This window comes from Triticum aestivum, chromosome 5D, assembly GCF_018294505.1.
Source record: "Triticum aestivum cultivar Chinese Spring chromosome 5D, IWGSC CS RefSeq v2.1, whole genome shotgun sequence".
In the NCBI taxonomy this organism is placed as follows: domain Eukaryota; kingdom Viridiplantae; phylum Streptophyta; class Magnoliopsida; order Poales; family Poaceae; genus Triticum; species Triticum aestivum.
Genome location: NC_057808.1, coordinates 399992788 through 400000524, shown reverse-complemented (window position 1 = coordinate 400000524; position 7737 = coordinate 399992788).

Below are 7737 nucleotides of genomic sequence, written 5' to 3'. Positions count from 1 at the left end.
TTTTGGCCTGCCGAGCGCGTTGTCCGCCTATCAGCGCAACTTGCGGCGCGTCCTGGTAGCTCAGGAGCCAGGCATCACGCCGTCCTAACGGAGATGGAGACGGTCCTCAAGGAACCGCCTGGACCCCCAGAGCCTCCCGAGGCTCAGGGCCCCGGTGGCTCATGAGGAGCAACTCCTTCGCCGCGTACCTTCAGCTGCCGCGACATCCCTTCAACGACAGAACCAGGTGACATTTTCAAAGTTTATTTAGCTGGGAGCGCCCCTCGGGCTGCATCATTCCCAGGCTGCGTGGGTCCGTCCCTGTGGCATGTACCCCTTTTTCTTATGTCTTTAGCTTACCTTGCTAGGGGCGCCCCTCGGGCTGCATCATCCCCAAGCCGCTCGGGCCTGACCCGGTGGCATGTATCTTCCCTGCATTTACTTAAGTCAGTATGCTTCCCATGCTTAGCCTACGAATGACTATTACCTGCTTGATCGTCACCCACCACGAGGGCTACTCGCGCTGGCACGGCGCTTGTGCATGGGTCCGTCCCTGCAACGTCGACAAATCTGAGCGGTCGAGCTCTGGCTCGTGGCGCGCCCCGCGCACGTCACCTCACCAGGCCCTCAGTGCCTTCGTCTCCTTGCGAAGCAGCCAGCGGCGGACTGGCAACCATAATGGCAAACTGTGTTTCTTCTTTTGCTGGCTCGCAGGAATATCATGAGAATGACAGCAGGCGGCACCGCAAGCTCCCTCTTCTCCCATGCATCCTGCTTGCGTGTTAAAAGGGGGGCTCCTGAGCATCACGACTCAGGAGCTCCTACTGGCTCTCCAGCCCTCACCCCCTGGCCTTGACCACAGCACGTAACCTGGCATACCAGCGGCGGCTGAGCTCGCTCGAGGGTCGGGACCTGAGGACGCAGAGCATGAAGGAGAGCGTGGAGAAGAGGGGGAGGCTCGCATGGACCTGGCATAGCTACGCATTAACGTGGCGCATCGCAAGGAATCGACTCCAGACCGCCAAGATAAGTCCCGCGCTCAGATCGGCTAATCGTTGGAGCCTAGGAGCCACACTCGCCGCAGCCCTGTTGTGGCAACGTCGCCTCCCTTTCTTACCTTACCCCGGCTGCTTGAGCGCTAAAGGGGACCTCTTGAGCATCGCGCCTCAGGGGCTCTTACTGGACCTCGGGCCGCTCACCTCCTGGCCTTGACCACGGCACACGACCTGGCATACCAGCGACGACAGTAGCTTGCCTGGGGACCGGGACCTGTCAGCGTAGAGCAATGGGTCGTCGCGGGGTTAGAAAGGGGAGACCGAGCCTAAACAGGACATGCATTCGCAATTCTTCATAACAACGAGAGTATCAACAAAAGACATTACAAACCCTTTACACACCCCCACCGGGTACTTCTTGATTCCTCGTAGGGAACAAAAGACGAGAACTTAGGGGAATCCTATCTACACCCCCCCCCCCCCGCGGCCGACGCTGTCATCAACAGTGGGCCGCAGGAGGCTGGCGCCAACCCCATCCAGATCAGCGACGACGGCGGCTGGACGCTGCAGCCCTGCTCCGGGCGCGGTGAGAGCTCGGGGGCACATAGCTGTCGTCGCTCGTCTCCGGAGTCTCGTAGAGCTTAGGAGAACCGCTGGACCGAGCGCGCATCGTCCTGGCGCTCCTCTCCAGGGCAGCACTCCAGACAGCGGCCCTCCGCATCGAAGACCTTGAAGAACAGCGTGGAGGCGCCGTCATAATCAAAGTGGATCGTGAGGGCGCCCTCAGCACTGCAAACCCGCGCAACCTCGCCCCAGCCGCGGGTCATGAAGATCTTGCCGGGGGAGACCACTTCAACCTCTGCTCCGGTCGCCGGAGCGTCGCAGTCAGCATGCTGCAACTAGAGCTCGAGGGGTCCCCTCGGCGGCATCGCGTCGGAGAAGAACCGTGGGAAGCGGATCCAAGTGCTTGGGGGCATCGCCGCCCATAGCACGAGCTCGCGAGAGGAGTCCGCAGCATGGATTCCAGGGGCGACGGCGCGTGTCGCCACGGCGTGGCGGCCGCGGTCGCGGCGCGGGCGGCACCGCTCGTCGCTCCTTCCTCCTGAGCCCACGGCTTGGGCGTATAAGTGCAGCAGATACCCTGGAGGCGGCCGTTCGCACCAGGGCCTCGTCACTCCCGCCCTCATGACAATGTTGCGGCGGTGGGCTGGCCTCTTCTTTGGCGGAAGCAGCCCTGGCTCGTCGCGGGGAGCCTTTCCTTTCTCCTCGGCGGAGAACCATCGGATCGGCGCATTGCTACTAGCAGAGGAGCAAGGAGGAAGAAGCAAGCGGACTGGGAAGAGATGGGCGACGGGGGCTCTGCCCCCTCCCCATTTGTAGAAAGAGAAGGCCAACCAGCACCTCCCACGATCGCAGGTAATGATGGTTTTCCCTTGCATGTCGCAGGGACTTGCCAAGTCGGGCAGTTGCCGAGGCAGCGTGGGGAAGCGGAGACGCCCACGTCCAATCAACCGCCACGCGTCGACCAAGGCCGCAGGCTATTGGGGCCCGCGGTGCTCCGCACTTGACCTTTGGCTTCGCCTCGAAGCCAAGCCCGAGCGCGCCTTGGGCCCGGGGGCTACTGTCGGCGTCCTGGGAATGGGGGTCCCTAGACTTGCCTGCCTGCGGCCCACAGCGTGGCTCTGCGCATGGGCCCGTATGGCCCGTCTTAATCAACAAGGCATTCAAGACCCTCGCGAGGGGCCAAGCCTCGCGAGGCGGACGACGCAAGACCTCCTCAGGAGCGGCCTCGCCAGGCAAGCTCGCAAGGGGCGGAGAGATCAAGGCAAGGCAAACCTCGCGAGGTTCTCGTGACGTGAGCCATGACGATCAAGATCAGGCGGGCGCCAGGCGGACGCCAGCGCGCGCACTGTCATTGTTTCCTCTTTGGTGCTAAGGAGGCAAGCGCAGGCGCGGAGTACCGAGGCATCAAGCAAAGGTTTCCATATCAGTGCAACGAGACCAAGACCAGCAGGACAGCAAGACGGAGGTCACCATGGAGCCCAAGGTGGCGTCACCACCAGAGCCTTTTGCAGGCGAAGACCGCTTTTGTCAAGATAAGCTGTACTAGTTGTCCCCTTTCAAATTGGCTGTTGTTGGCTCCCTTCCCGCTCAATATTTGGGGAGAGGACCAGGGCCTATATAAGTAGAACTAGCCACCATCGTGAGGGAGGAAGAAATAACTCATTCGGAGGCTGTTCTTCCCCCTTTGTATCGTTCATCATCAGCCCAAGAGGCAATCCACCACCACCACACTGGAGTAGGGTATTACACCACAACGGTGGCCCGAACCAGTATAAATCTTGTGTCTCTTGTGTTGTGAGTTCGTTGAGTTCGTCCGCGAGATCTTAGCAAGCTAGGGTGTGGATCGGTAGGGAAAGAACTTCGTGCGCACCCCAGAGTTCGAACCTTAAGGGTTTTGCCGGAACCCGTGATCCGACAACCGCCATAAGCCACCACCACGTCGTGGCCGCTCACATCCACGCCGGGACCCCTAGGGGGAGCCCCGCGCCGCCGTACCGACCTGCACCACTGGAAGAGGCTGGCCCAGTAGCAGACGCCGCCGGCCACCCATCCATGGCACACCCCCGCTCCGGCCACCTCCAGCACCAAAGGACCGCCGGAGACGACCGGACCACGCCGCCTCAGCCCGAGCCGCCCGCGAGAACAGCCCGCCGGAGGAGCAGCCCGCCAGATCTGGATCGGACCACCCCAACCCCGACGCCGCCCACCCTGCGCAGGCACCCTCCGCCGACCCCAGCAGCACTCCACGCGCCGCCGCCGTAGCCAAGCCCGAGCGCGCCTTGGGCCCGGGGGCTACTTTCGGCGTCCTGGGAACGGGGGTCCCCAGACTTGCCTGCCTGCGGCCCACAGCATGGCTCTGCGCGTGGCTCTGCGCATGGGCCCGTACGGCCCATCTTAATCAACAAGGCATTCAAGACCCTCGCGAGGGGCCAAGCCTCGCGAGGCGGACGACGCAAGACCTCCTCAGGAGCGGCCTCGCCAGGCAAGCTCGCGAGGGGCGGAGAGATCAAGGCAAGGCAAACCTCGCGAGGTTCTCGTGACGTGAGCCATGACGATCAAGATCAGGCGGGCGCCAGGCGGACGCCAGCGCCCGCACTGTCATTGTTTCCTCTTTGGTGCTAAGGAGGCAAGCACAGGCGCGGAGTACCGAGGCATCAAGCAAAGGTTTCCATATCAGTGCAACGAGACCAAGACCAGCAGGACAGCAAGACGGAGGTCACCATGGAGCCCAAGGTGGCGTCACCACCGGAGCCTTTTGCAGGCGAAGACCGCTTTTGTCAAGATAAGCTGTACTAGTTGTCCCCTTTCAAATTGCCGTTGTTGGCTCCCTTCCCGCTCAATATTTGGGGAGAGGACCAGGGCCTATATAAGTAGAAGTAGCCACCATCGTGAGGGAGGAAGAAATAACTCATTCGGAGGCTGTTCTTCCCCCTTTGTATTGTTGATCATCAGCTCAAGAGGCAATCCACCACCACCACACTGGAGTAGGGTATTACACCTCAACGGTGGCCCGAACTAGTATAAATATTGGGTCTCTTGTGTTGTGAGTTCGTTGAGTTCGTCCGCGAGATCTTAGCAAGCTAGGGTGTGGATCGGTAGGGAAAGAACTTCTTGCGCACCCCAGAGTTCGAACCTTAAGGGTTTTGCCGGAACCCGTGATCCGACAACTGCCATAAGCCACCACCACGTCGTGGCAGCCCACATCCACGCAGGTCCCCTAGGGGGAGCCCCGCGCCGCCGTACCGACCTGCACCACTGGAAGAGGCCGGCCCAGTAGCAGACGCCGCCGGCCACCCATCCATGGCACATCCCCGCTCCGGCCACCTCCAGCACCAAAGGACCGCCGGAGACGACCGGACCACGCCGCCTCAGCCCGAGCCGCCCGCGAGAACAGCCCGCCGGAGGAGCAGCCCGCCAGATCTGGATCGGACCACCCCAACCCCGACGCCGCCCACCCTGCGCAGGCACCCTCCGCCGACCCCAGCAGCCCTCCACGCGCCGCCGCCGTAGCCGGGACGCCCGCCGTCATCGCGCCGCCGCGCCCTGCCCCGCGCCAGCAAGCCCCGTGCGAAGGGAGAAGAAGGCCCGCCGGCCAGGCTTTGCCCGGCGGCATGCTCCGGTGGCGGCGGGGGGAGGAGATCGACGGGGGAGGGGCGGCGGTGGCCGGGGAAGGGTTTCGCCCCCCCCCCCCCCCCCCCCCCGCTCGCGGGAGCAGGTCGGGTGAGTCGGGAGGATCTGGCCGATGCTTATTCAAGCCCTTGATTGTCAACAAGGTTGTTGGGCTAAGATGGAGGTTCAAAGGGGATAGCGAGCTCAGGTCACGACGCACCACCATGAAGCTAAAATTTTCAAGTACTTCACTATAATTTCATATTCTTATAAGGGTTAGTCTTATTTAATATATAGCCTTGGGCTTTTCACAAAAAAGTAGAGATGATAGTTGCTTTCATTGATTTCTTTGTGTATTATCGAAGCTGATCTTTCGAACATGAAGCCAGTGCACCCGAATTGGAAATGCAATTTTACAAAAAGTAAAAAGGAGTCAAAATGTTCATGAAACTTGTAACCAACATGACCTAGCGTAATACTCGTATGAAAAGTTTCGCGGAGAAATGACTCGTGGTATCCTCCGAAAAAATTGCAAGTCGAAAAAATGTGAATAGTAACTTCTATAAAGTACGGATTTTGTTCTTTATCGCTCAAAATACCATGGAAGTCATTTCTTTGTGAAACTTTTCACATGAATATTACTCTAAGTCATGTTTGTTACAAAAGTTTCAATTTATTTTACTCTTTCTGATTTTTTTAGAAGAATCTATTTTGGGTGCATTGACCCATTGGCTATTTCCGGTGACTTATGTCACTAAAATGTGGGGGTTGGATGAGTAAGAAAACATTGAACGGAAGCGATTTGGACTAGAGTAGACCATGGGGTAGGGATTTGAAAAAAATGGAGAACGAGGAGAAGCAGGGCTAGTGATTGACGAGCAAGTGAAGAATTTCTTGTCGCAAGGAATTCAGATAAAGGAGTATGTATAACACGTTAGGGGGCGATATAAAAGGTTCTGGTTGAGGTTTGTAGCGTGCGTCTACAATCTGAGTTAGTGCGTCATGGTTATATGTTTTTGCAAAGTGACTACTCCTGCCAAGTTTAGGTGTCGACTTAACTATTTTGCAAGTTGATGAACCAAAATATTTCACTTATCTAGCTAAAAAAACAAATTTCCGTGATGAGATTAATGGGAAGCAAAAAAAAGAGAAAATTTTGTAAGCCTCATGCCAAGATCGTGTGCTTCTAGAAACAACGAAAGAAAAGTGTGCTTGAGAGGAAGAAGGGTGAAAGAGCCTTGCTGCAATCTACAAGTTCCTGATCTTCCGACCATGCATGCATGCATGCAGCCTGTTCCTAGTCAAAGAGCCATCACATCTGTTTGGCATTCCTATCGGAACACAAACCGGGTGAGAAACTTGGCGACGACGATGCCTAGATAAATCACTACCTAACGCCTTTCTCGATCATCTTGGTAGGTAATGGATATTTGTTATCGGCACACTTCAACAATTCTATGAGATATTGGAGATAAACTAACCACATCAAGGATGCTTCATCGCTTGGTCGCCCCAGCGATGGGCCTGAAGGATGCGATGCGCAGGAGATGACCAAACTTGGTGGAGAGGCTGATCGCTCGTATGGAGACTCACGATTGATTGAATCAGCCTACTAGTGACATCCACACAAGTGTGAGAAAATAGATGTGTTTGTGGGAGAGATGAATCTCGGACATAAACCTTTTCGTACCGTTTCACCATACAGAAATACTCCATGTCATCGGTCAACAGATCGCTGGTAAAGCATATTAATTTGCCAATCCCTTGTTACAATTACAAGTAGCATGTTGTTGGCACACGCTCCAAAAAAAGTGCACAAAGGTAGAAATTTGATGAGTAGGACGAAAGCAAGGCCATGGATTCTTGCGAGCAAATGGAGTACAGAAATGATTGAAAAGGTTGATGCCATTTTTGCAAATTTGCATACCCCGCAAAAAAATTTTGCATAACTGATTGAGGTATAGCGTGTGTCTACGGACTGAGTCAGCAGGTAGTGGTGGCATGTTTTGGATTCTGGACCAAAAGTGACCACATATGCATGCCAAGTTTATCCGCCCCTCTCGTTCGCCACCCCCTCCTGATCCCCTCTGGCCCTCCCGTTCACCTCCCCCTCCCGATCCCCGCTGCCCCTCCCGAGCTCCTCCGCCTCACATCCGCCTCCCCTCCCATCTGGCTCCCCTCCCGCCGCCGCCGTATCCAGGCTGGGGCAAACCCCGTGCAAGGGGATGATGGCGGCGTCGCAGAGTCCCTTCGTCTCGGCTTGAAGACGTGGCTGTGACGGTGGATCTCGAGCAGGCGCCTCGGGACGATGTGTGTGTGGCCATGGCGCCGGTCACGCAGCGATGTGACCTTCTCTACCTTCGGCTGTCTTCATCCTTAGTCCAAAGGGATCTGGTCGGTGGGTGTTGCCTCGCGGTGGCTTCTCAGTGGTGGATCAACTGGAGGAGGAGATGGTGGCCTAGCTGGTGAAGTGGGTGAGGATGCCACCATCGTCGGCGACGCCCGTGGGTGTCGTTTTCCTCATTGGAGGTGATGGTGGGGCATCCCTCGCTCCATTGTTTTTTGGTGGAAACCTCGGATCTGGAGGAGG